The sequence below is a fragment of the Globicephala melas genome, chromosome 7 (assembly GCF_963455315.2).
Source record: "Globicephala melas chromosome 7, mGloMel1.2, whole genome shotgun sequence".
Lineage (NCBI taxonomy): Eukaryota > Metazoa > Chordata > Mammalia > Artiodactyla > Delphinidae > Globicephala > Globicephala melas.
The window spans coordinates 28,440,197-28,452,052 of NC_083320.1; the positions used below are offsets into that span (position 1 = coordinate 28,440,197).

The following is an 11,856-nucleotide window of genomic DNA, read 5'->3' on the forward strand; positions in this document are numbered from 1 at the left end:
CGCGGGCCTCTCACTGTTGTGACCTCTCCCGTTGCGGAGCACAGGCTCCGGAAGCGCAGGCTCAGCGGCCATGGCTCACGGGCCCAGCCGCTCCGCGGCATGTGGGATCTTCCCGGAGCAGGGCACGAACCCGCGTCCCCTGCATCGGCAGGTGGACTCTCAACCACTGCGCCACCAGGGAAGCCCATGAGCATACTTTTTAAAATGTCATTGATATGGACCATTGTGACAGAATAATAGTCCACATAGCATTTCCAAAAAATGTCTCTGCAATGTAAATTCTGTCAAAGAATTTCTGAAATTCTTTCCTGCCACAAAGATAGATTTTGTTATCATGGTCTATCACGGAATGTATAAGACCAATTAGAAGGCTGCTTGAATTTTGGTGCCATGTTGAAACCCTACGTGCTGCTCAGGCTGAAGTGGAGCTCAGAGGCCTCAGGCAAGGCCTGCTAGAAACCAGCCCGCTTCTGTTGTCACCATCAGTCTACCCTGTGTTCAGGGCTGATCATGTGGGCTGGCGATTTTTTTTATTATTTTCTGCTCCCAGATGAGATGATAAGCTCCTTTAAGGTCAGCACCAATCTTACTTAATATTCAAGCTCTGGTGCCAAGCAGGGAGACTGCCACGGAATCTATAATGTTACATTTTTTCTGAAGAAAGGGAGGGGAGGAGGAAGAAAGACTGGTGGGCAGGTGAGCAAGCAGGAGCAAAGGGAAACACAGGGCCAGGCTTTGCCTCTGTGCCCTGTGCTGCCCAGTTTTCCTCACCCAGGACTAGAGAACCCCGAAGACCTGGTCACCCGGGCTGTGCACTCAGGTCCCACCCGCACCCCCGTCTCAACTTCCCCAAGCTGAAATGGCTTAGTCCTCACAAAGGTCACCCTCCACTTCCAGCTGCAGGGTTCAAAATGGGAGTTTAGATCCAGGGACTGCACACGGCAGTCCCGTGCCATCTGGCAAATATACTGATCAGGTCTCGGATTATTGAGAAAACTATCATCTAGGAAGCACCTACTCCATGCTAGCCAACATGCGAAGGCCTTCAGATTTGTTACCACATTTCACACATTTCAACCCCTTTTTAACCCTTTGGGGACTTTGTTATTATCCCCACTTTTCAAGTGAGGAAAATGAGACCCAACCAGGATTGTAATCAAGTTTCTTTAATGCTAAGGCTGTGCTCTGATTGTTATATCATGACACCCAAGGTCGGAGTCCTTTCAGATTTACAATAGACGCGGTCCATTGCTTTCATATTAGGTATTGGGGCTGTATACTTCATAGACTGAGTCTTTTAGGCCCTGCAGATATCTTAGAAAACACCGAGTCTAATCTCCTTAATTTACAAATGAGGAAGCTGACAACTTGACGTGATTTATAAACCATACAGTGAATAGAGTGATATAATCATTCTCTGTAAAGGTTTTTTTCTATTTGATTTTTAAGTATTTTTTTCTGAATATGAAAGCAATACAAGCTCAGAAAATTAATAAAATTAATTAAAAATAATCCATGATTCATATTCAAACAATCTTAACAGATTAATAAACATGGTTTTAGACTTAGTTCATTTGTATCTCATTTTAGGCCTTAGATGTATTTATTTGGCGAATGGTTATATATTTGTACATATATGCACACGTACATATAGCATTAGTTGATATTATATTCTTTATAAAATATGGTATTCTCACTGAATATTATGAATAGCTTCTGATTTTATTAAAATTCTTTATAAATATTCTTAAATGATGGAAAGGATTTTTACCATAATCATAAAAATAATATTTCTGGGGCTTCCCTGGTGGCACAGTGGTTGAGAGTCTGCCTGCCGATTCAGGGGACACGGGTTCGTGCCCCGGTCCGGGAGGATCCCACATGCTGCGGAGCGGCTGGGCCCATGGGCCATGGCTGCTGGGCCTGCGCGTCCGGAGCCTGTGCTCCGCAACGGGAGAGACCACAACAGTGAGAGGCCCGCGTACCACAAAATAAATAAATAAATAAATAAATAATAATAATATTTTTTCACTGGGGAGACATTTAAAAAATATATATAATTCCAAAGTAAAACTACCTACTATCCTATCACCAAGAGATAACCACCATTAACACTTTGGGTTTTCTGGGTTTTGTTTTATTTGAGGGGAGAGTGTCTTTTTGCTGTTTATGAATGTGTATATAATAGAGACAAATGGAACAGACATTTTCAGCCCTTGATACATTTGTGCCAAATTACTTTCCAGAAAGTTTGTTCTTATTTAAATTAACAGCATCAGTGAATGAAAATGTTCATCTCACAGTATCCTCACCAACTTCTAATATTATCTTTTAAATTTTGTGGCTAATTTTATAGTGGGGGAAAATGGTTATGAACGTGAATTTTAAAAATATTGATGGTTGTGAAAACAATTGCTTATAACTGTCTCATTTTATGAAGCAAAAAAGATTAAGTACATAATATTAAGAGCTCTATCCAACTAAACTCTAGTTTATATCTTACTTATTCAGACTATTTTAAACCAAGATAACGGTGGCTTAAAACCTGTTTGCAAAACTGCATTATATTAAATGGAATTGAAAGAACCAGAAAGTATCTGGTAAGGCAGGTCAAACAGCCTCAAATAAGACTTCGGTGGGAGAGACGAAGGCAGCATCTCTCTGTAACCTATTTGTTAATTCGTCTCTTTCCTTCCTACCCTATTTCAAAGAGGGAAGACAACAAATACACTGATATATGCAGCACAATGCAGACAGTCAGATCCTACCTGCAATCAGAATTTTTAAAATGTTCAACTTGGGTATATTTTGAAGCCACTGTTGATTTGGAGGGCTGTACATCAGAGTCACAATTCACGGAACGCTAGAGTCAGAAACCTAAATGCTTTCAGAAAACGTTTAATTTCTAGTCCAGTTACTACTTTCCTAAGGCTCCCCAATGCTGTTGTATGTGCCCCTCCCGTCTCTTTGCACCTGAATTTTTAAAAACAAACATTTATGCCCATTAAATGTTCAGTATAAATTACACACCACTGTTGACCTTAATATTGTAACTAAGCCATTGGTGGGAGGGGAGGGGCAGTCACATTTTTGGAACGTGCAGTGTTTGGTGTCGGCATTCAGCGTTCACAGCCCTGGGAAGGTCCTCTGCCATACCTGCGGGGAGGCACGGCCAGTGTGTGCTATCAGTGTGTAAGGCTACCCTGGCATCGCTAGATAACTATGTAAGATAAGCCTGGGAGAAGGAGTAAGAGTGAAGTGGAAATGTTTGGATTGTATTTCGTAAACACCAAGACACGTGGAAACAAATGCAAAATGTTGGAATCTATTACAGCCTGTGAATGCAATACAATGCTGTCATTAGTGTTACCATCTGAAAAAACGCAATCCCTTCATACTGAATGTATTGTCTGGACTGTGACTGTTATTCATCAGGGATTAATGCTATCATTGTTCTGGGGCCCTTGTGTTAAAAATGCATGATAATCATGATAATGGAAGCACAGAATTCAAACTCTTTCTCCCAACATTCAAGGCCTGACATAACGTTGACCTAACCAACATTTTAAGCTTATCTCTCTCCTTTGCTAAGCTTTGTTCCAGGAAAACTAGTTACTCAACATTCTCTCCCCACCTCCATGCTTTCTTAGTGTCAGTCGCTCCACCTAGAATGCCCCTCTTACCAACGCTATCTGGCAGTTCTGTCTGTCAATCAAGAATCATCTTCTCAAACATCACCTCCACGATATTTCCCTTGTCGACCTTTTTCTCTACTCCGAGGAAGGTTCTTTGAAGGTAGAAGAAGCTACATCTTACACAATCTGAATGACGGAGACCTTTAACTTGTTCCCTTCCTTCTTGAGTGTAAACTTGTTGCAGGAAAGTGGCTACCCAACCAGGAACTACAGTGGTCAGTATTGTACAGCCAGGGGTGCCTGAATGACTTGTTCTTACTGGTTGAATGTAAGTGGAAGTGACAGGTGTCACTTCTGGGCTGGGAGTTTTAAGTGTGCCTGCGTGAAAAGATGCTTAACGTCGCTAACAGAGAAATGCAAATCAAAGCTACAGTGAGGTACCACCTCACACTGGTCAGAATGGCCATCATCAAAAAAGTCTACAGATGACAAATGCTGGAGAGGGCGTGGGGAAAAGCGAATCTCCCTACACTGTTGGTGGGAATGTAAGTTGGTGCAGCCACTATGGAAAACAGTATGGAGGTTCCTCAGAAAACTAAAAATAGAGGTATAATTCAAAAAGATGCATGCACCCTTATGTTCACAGCAGCACTATTCACAACAGTCAAGACAAAGAAACAACCTAAACATCCATCGACAGATGAATGGATAAAGAAGATGTGGTACATATATATATACACACAATGGAATAGCCATAAAAAAAGAACAAAATAATGCCATTTGCAGCAACATGCATGCAACTAGAGATTATCATACTAAGTGAAGTAAGTCAGAAAGAGAAAGACAAATACTATATGATATCACTTATATGTGGAATCTAAAATATGACACAAATGAACCTATCTATGAAACAGAAACAGAATCACGGACACAGAGAACAGACTGCTGGTTGCCAACGGGGAGGGGTTGGGGGAGGGATGGAGTGGGAGGTTGGGGTTAAGAGGTGTAAGCTTTTACATATATACAATGGATACCAACAAGGTCCTACTGTATAGCACAGAGAACTGTATTCAGTATCCTACAATAAACCAGTATGGAAAAGAATTTTTAGAAAAGAATTTAAAAAAAAAGAAGTGTGCCTGCCTTCTTAACTCTTCCTCCTCTTAGGCAGCTTGAAGCCAAAGATTTTGTTACCCTAGAGCATACCAGGAACTCAAGATAGGTGAAACCCAAATCCCTGGATCATCAGGTGGAAGAAAGTTGCCTGCTGACCTAAAGCAGCATCACTGAGTTATTAAGCGAGGGTAAAATTAACTTCCATGGGATTAAGCCACTGAAATCCAATGTTTTCTTTCTTACAGAGCTAGAGCCATTTCGCTGACTAATACAACTTGGTATATTCATTTAGTGCTTGGCTCATTCCATCTCATATAGCAGGTGCTCAAAAAGTGTTTGTTAAACCGAACTGAAAATTCAGAGACAAACACAAAGAAATATAAATTAGGTTATACTGCTAGAACATAGTTAGAGATATCTGTTGACACCAAAATGCTCTTCCAACCCTATTTTCTATTTTTTTTTTTTTTTTTTTTTGCGGTACGCGGGCCTCTCACTGTTGTGGCCTCTCCTGTTGCGGAGCACAGGCTCCAGATGCGCAGGCTCAGCGGCCATGGCTCAAGGGCCCAGCCGCTCCACGGCATGTGGGATCCTCCCGGACCGGGGCACGAACCCGCGTCCCCTGCATCGGCAGGCGGACTCTCAACCACTGCGCCACCAGGGAAGCCCCAACAACCCTATTTTCTTAAAAAAAATATCCCCTTACCCCAAGTCCCTTGTTTTACATAAGTACTTATACATTGAGATCAGTTGTCACTTATTCTCAGGAAGAGAAAATAAGATGTTTTGAGAACCGACAGTCATTCTCATTGGATATAGGTGCCAAGTTTTCTTCTGGTTATATGAGCCAGATGGCATAACTGAAAAATAATGGCAAGATGAAAGATATCCTCTTTGATTGTCAGATACTTGGGTCAGATTTTCAAATAAGACATAATTAGTGCATAGGGGCCCTTGGCCAGTGGCACTTTTATTCACATTCCAATTCGACTTTCATTGTAAAATGATGATGCTATTATTGCTGGTACAATTTTTCAAGGCTGAGCTAAGTTATACAAAAGAGAGATCTCTACTGGCTTCAAGTCCAAAATATCATCAAAACGAGATTGGGACCACCTTGTTTCTGCCCCTCACAGAATCTCCTGTCGCGGTCACTGGGGCGTGAAGACCCAGTGTGGACTGTTGTGTGGACGCTACCTGACAATGCTGTCCCGGGTGGTGCTTTCTGCCGCCACCGCAGCTGCCCCCTCTCTGAAGAATGCAGCCCTCCTTGGTCCAGGGGTATTGCAGGCAACAAGGATCTTTCACAAAGGGCAGCCAAGTCTTGCCCCTGTACCACCTCTTCCTGAATATGGAGGAAAAGTTTGTTTGGGGCTGATCCCTGAGGAATTTTTCCAGTCCCTTTATCCTAAAACTGGTGTTAACAGGACCCTACGTGCTCGGAACTGGGCTTATCTTATATTTACTCTCCAAAGAAATATATGTGATAACTGCAGAGATCTTCTCTGCCATATCAACAATAGGGGTTCTTGTCTATGTAATTAAAATATATGCTGCCTCTATTGGGGAATTTGCTGATAAACTCAATGAGCAAAAAACTGCCCAACTCGAAGAAGTGAAACAGGCTTCCATCAAACAAATCCAGGATGCAGTTGATCTGGAGAAGTCACAGCAGGCACTGGTTCAAAAGTGCCATTACCTTTTTGATGTCCAGAGGAATAACATTGCCATGGCCTTGGAGGTTACTTACTGGGAACGGCTGCATAGTGCATACAAGGAGGTAAAGAATCGCCTGGACTACCACATCTCTGTGCAGAATATGATGCGTCTAAAGGAACAAGGGCACATGATAAACTGGGTGGAGAAGAATGTGGTACAGAGCATCTCTGTGTAGCAGGAGAAGGAGACAATTGCCAAGTGCATTGCAGACCTAAAGCTGCTTGCAAAGAAGGCTCAAGCACAGCCAGTTCTGTAAATGCATCTGTCCCAATTGAGACAGCTAGAAACAGTTGACTGACTGAATGGAAATTAGTCTATGTGACAAAGTCTTTCTATATTGCTCTCTACTGAAGTTAGCTTCCCTTTCCTAAAAATGAAAAGTTTGAGTTTCATATAATGAGAGAATTAAAACAATCTATGGGCCAGTAAGATGTTTCTCTCATCCTTCTTGCTCTGCATTTTGAGTTGTTCCATGATCACTTTTGAATAAGCAGTTCTCTTTGAATAAAATTTGGTACCTGACTAAAAATTATCAAGTTATAGTTTAAATTTGAATTAATTCAACCATCTTGCAAATAAAGTGACAGCTGAAACAAAAACAAAACAAAATAAAACAAAAAAACCAAGATTGGATTGTCAGCCCTCCAAATCAAACTTCAGGCTAATCCAGTGTGACTGAATTATTGCATTAGAAAATCAGCATGTAAAGCTTGACTAAGAGGAAGGTGATAAGGTAATCAGAAATTTGGCATACAGCTATATGGCTTTTCTTGGAGTTACTCTAATCTCTTCTCAGTGTGCTTCTTTTTTGTTTTTGGCTGTGGCTTGCAGGATCTTAGTTCCCCGACCAGGCATGGAACCTGCGCCCCCTGCAGTGGAAGCGTGGAGTCTTAACCACTGAACTGCCAGGTAAGTCCCCACAGTGTGCTGCTGCTTCTTTTTTTTTTTTTAACCTTCTTCACCCTTCTCATCTATCTCAATAAACAAGCATCCACATGGAGCCCTATTCCTGCCTCTGTTCAGATACATTTTCTTATGATCTATCTGTATTCCTAGACCATTTAATTTGCCTGGCCAGCCTACTGTACCATCAGATTGTTTTCCATAAAAACATTAATGAACATATATACACTTATTTTTGATAATTTTTTTCCAAAATTTTGTTTTTTCCTAAAACAAAAAGCTGAATCCACACTTTCTGATAGCAAGTGGACTAATTATGATTCAGACCCACTTTTGGGGGCCCATTAGTGGTTCATAAAAATCAATTTACTGAGTCACAACCAGCATTTCCAAAAATGAAATAAAATAGAATAGGAAAAACTATTAGAGGGTGTTATACATGGTAGTCGGTAAATACTGATTCATGAAAATTCTATTTAAGTTACTTATATACTGGCATGTACTAGGAGGCAATATAAAATATTTCTCAATGTGAGCTATAGTAAAAAATGTCTGAAACCTATTGCTTTAGCAGATATTTTTCTGGTTATTATTGTCTTAATAATTTAGCTACCTATTATTGTGGTTTCTTAGGGAGGAGGGAAAACTGGAAAGATCAAGATTTTAATAATTAGTATTGCTCCTTAAGGTAAAATGAAGAAGTAGAGATAACTCCTCAATGAAGAAATAGAATAAAAACTTCAGTAATTCTTTTTACAATGAAAAACTTTGAAGCCTAGTTCCTACAACATCCATAAAATTCATAAGGAAATGATCACATTGTCCTAAAATTACACTAATACATTAATTTGCTTAATTATTAGCTTTAAAGGTGAACTCACTTTTTAAAAACAGCTTTCTTGAGATATAATTCACATACTATAAAATTTACCCACTAAAGTGTACAACTCAGTAGTTTTTAGTATGTTCAAAGAATTGTGCAGTCATTACTACAACCTAACTTTAGAATATTTTCATCATCACCCAAAGAAAGCCCAAACCCATTAGCAATAACTCCCAATTCCCCACCCTCCCCAGCTCTAAGAAGCCACTATTCTATTTTCTGTCTCTATACATTTGCCTGCTTTGGTCATTTCATATACAGTTGACTCTTGAACAATGTAGGGATTGGGGACACCTACGTTCCTTGCAGTAGAAAATCCGTGTATAACTTTGCAGCCAACCCTCCCTATATCTAAGTTTCCGCAACCCTGGATTCAATCAATTGCAAATTGTGTATTACTGTAGTACGAATTTATTGAAAAAAATCCATGTATAAGTGGACCCACACTGTTTAAACCCCTGTTGTTCAAGGGTCAACTGTAAATGGTACCATACAACACATGCAGTCACATATACATACATTCTTACTGTCTTTGGGGGCTGGCTTCTTTCACCAAGCATGTTTTCAAGGCTCATCCATGTTGTAACATGTGTCAGTATTTCATTCTTTTTTATGGTTGAATAATATTCCATTGTACAGATATACCACATTTTCTTTATCTATTCATCAGTTGATGGACATCTGAGTTGTTTCCACCTTTTGGCTGTCGTCGATAATGCTATTATAAATATTTGTGTACAAGTTTTGTGTAGATATATGTTTTCATTTCTCTTGGGTATATACCTAGGAGTGGAATGAGTCATACAGAAACTCTATATTTAATATTTTGAGGAACGACCAAACTGTCTTCCAAAGTGGCTGCACCATTTTACATTCCTCAGCAACTTACGAGGATCCCAGTTTCTCCACATCCTCTCCAACTCTTGTCATTGTCTGTATTTTTATTATAGCTATCCTAGTGGATATGAAATGGCATCATATTATGGTTTTGATTTGCAATTCCCCAATGATCAATTATACTGAGCATAGTTTCTTGTGCTTATTGGCCATTTGTATATCTTTGGACAAATATCTATTTAAATCCTTGGCACATTTTTTAATTGGGTTATCTTTTTCATTGTTAAATTGTAAGTGCTCTTGATATATTTTGAATACAATTTTCTTACCACAAATGATTTGCAAATATTTTCTCCTATGGATTGCCTGTTTACTTCTTGGTGGTGTCATTTGAAGCACAAATCTTTTTAATTTTGAAAAATTCCAATTTTCTGTTTTTTCTTTTGTTACTTGCGCTTTTGACGCTGTATCTAAAAAGGCATTGCCTAACCCAAGTTTACAAAGATTTATTCCTAAGTTTTCTTCTAAAATTTTTATAGTTTTAGCTCTTACATTTTGGTCTATGATCTATTTTGAGCTAACCTTTGTGTATGCTGTAAGATAAAGATCCAACTTCATTCTTTTGCATGTGGATATCCAGTTGTTCTGGCACCATTTGTTGAAAAGACTATTAATTCACCCATCCAGTTATCTTGGCACTCTTGCCAACAGTCTGTTTACCACAAATATAAGTGTTCATTTCTGGAATTTCAATTCTATTCCATTGGTATATATCACTCTCTTTGTGTCACTACCACCAAGTCTTGATTACTCTAGCTTTGTAGTAAGTTTTGATATTGAGGATTGTGAGTCCTCCAACTTTGTTCTTTTTCAAGATTGTTTCAGCTATTACAGATGTCTTCCATTTCCTTTTGAATTTTAGAATCAACTTGCCAATTTCTCCAAACAGCCCAGCTTGGATTTTTGATAGGTATTGCATTGAATCTGTAGATCGATTTGAGAAGTATTGCCATTTTAATAATACTGTCTTGTGAGCCACAAACATTGGATGTCTTTCCATTTATTTAAGTTCTAAATTTCTCTTTTTTGGGCTGCTCTTTGCGGCTCATGGAATTTTAGTTCCCCAGGCCCCCGGCAGTGAGAGCACCGAGTGGAGTCCTAACCACTGAACCACCAGGGAATTCCCTAAGTTTTAAATTTCTTTCTAATACTATTTTGTAGCTTTGTACAAAATACTATTTTGTAGTTTTGTACAAAATACTATTTTGTAGTTTTCAGTGTACAAATTTTACACTTCTTTTGTTAAATTTATCCAGAAGTATTTTATTCTTTTTGATGCTATTGTAAATACAATAGTTTTCTTAATTTCATTTTGGATTGTTCATTGATAGTGTATAGAAATACATTTGTCTTTTGTATAATGTCTTTGTATCCTGCGATCTTGCTGAATTTATTAGTTCTAATAGTGTGTGTGTGATTCTTTAGAATTTTCTATATACAAGATCATGTCTTCTGCAAATAGATAGAGTTTTGTTTTCCTTTTCAATCTGAATGCCTTTTCTTTTTCTTGTCTTGACTGGAATCTCCAGTACAATATAGAACAGAAGTAGTGAGAGCAGACATCCTTGTTTTGCTCTAAGGGAGAAAGCGTTGTCTCTGACCATTAAGTATGGTGTTACCTGTGGTTTTTTCTTAAATGCCCTGTATTAGGTGAAGAGTTTCCCTTCTATTCTAGTTTGTTGTTTGTTTTTTTTTTTTTTTGATATCACAGAAAGGTGTTGAATTTTGTCAAATGCTTTTTCTGTGTGTATTGAGAGGATCATATTTTTTCCCTTTATTCTATTAATATGGTGTATTAAGTTGATTTATTTTTGGATGTTAAACCAACTTTGCATTCTTGGTATAAATCCCACTTTGTCATAGTGTGTAATTCTTCTTATGCATTTCTGGAATTGTTTATCTTTTATTTCATTGAGAGTTTTTGCATCTATATTTATGAGGGGTATTAATCTGTGGTTTTCTCTTCTTAAGATGTCTGGTTTTGGTATGAAGGTAATTCTGGCCTCAAAGAATGAAGAGGAAGTATTCCCTCCTATTCTACATTTTTAAAGAGTTTGTGAATGGTTGGTATTAATTCTTCTTTAAATTACCAGTGAAGTAATCTGGGCCTGGGATTTTCTTTGTGGGAAATTTTTAAATTACTAATTCAAAGTCTTTAGTTGTTACAGGTTTATTCAGGTTTTCTATTTCTTCTTAAGTCAGTTTAGGTAGTTTGTGTCTTCTTAGGAATTCATCTAAGTTATCTAGTTTGTTGGCTATTCATAGTATTCCCTTATAATCCTTTTTATTTCTATAAGGTTGGTGGTGATATCCCCTTCTTCATTTGCATCTTCTCTTTTTTTTTTCTTGGTCAGTCTAACTAAAAGTTTGTCAATTGATCTTTTGATCAATTTGATCTTTCTGAAGAGCAATTTTTGGCTTCATTGATTTTCTGTGTTTTTCTATTCTCTGTTTCATTTATTCTATGTTTACTATTTGTTTTTCATATAGTTCATATCTTTATTTCTCTATTCTTCAATTATTGCCTGCTTTTGTGTTAGATATTTTCTAGTGTACCAGTTTTATTCCCCTGTCATTTCTTTTACTATATATTTTTCAGTTATTTCCTCAGTGATTGTCCTTGGGATTATAATTAACATCTTGACTGGAAACGATCTAGTTTCGATTAATACCAGCTTAATTTCAATAGTATACAGAAACTTT

General features: G+C 38.4%; 1 pseudogene; it reads left to right on the forward strand.

The window, feature by feature from the left end:
* The first annotated feature begins 5,954 nt into the window (after positions 1-5,954).
* Positions 5,955-7,050, forward strand: LOC115851638 (ATP synthase F(0) complex subunit B1, mitochondrial pseudogene; annotated as a pseudogene).
* The last annotated feature ends 4,806 nt before the right edge of the window (positions 7,051-11,856 follow it).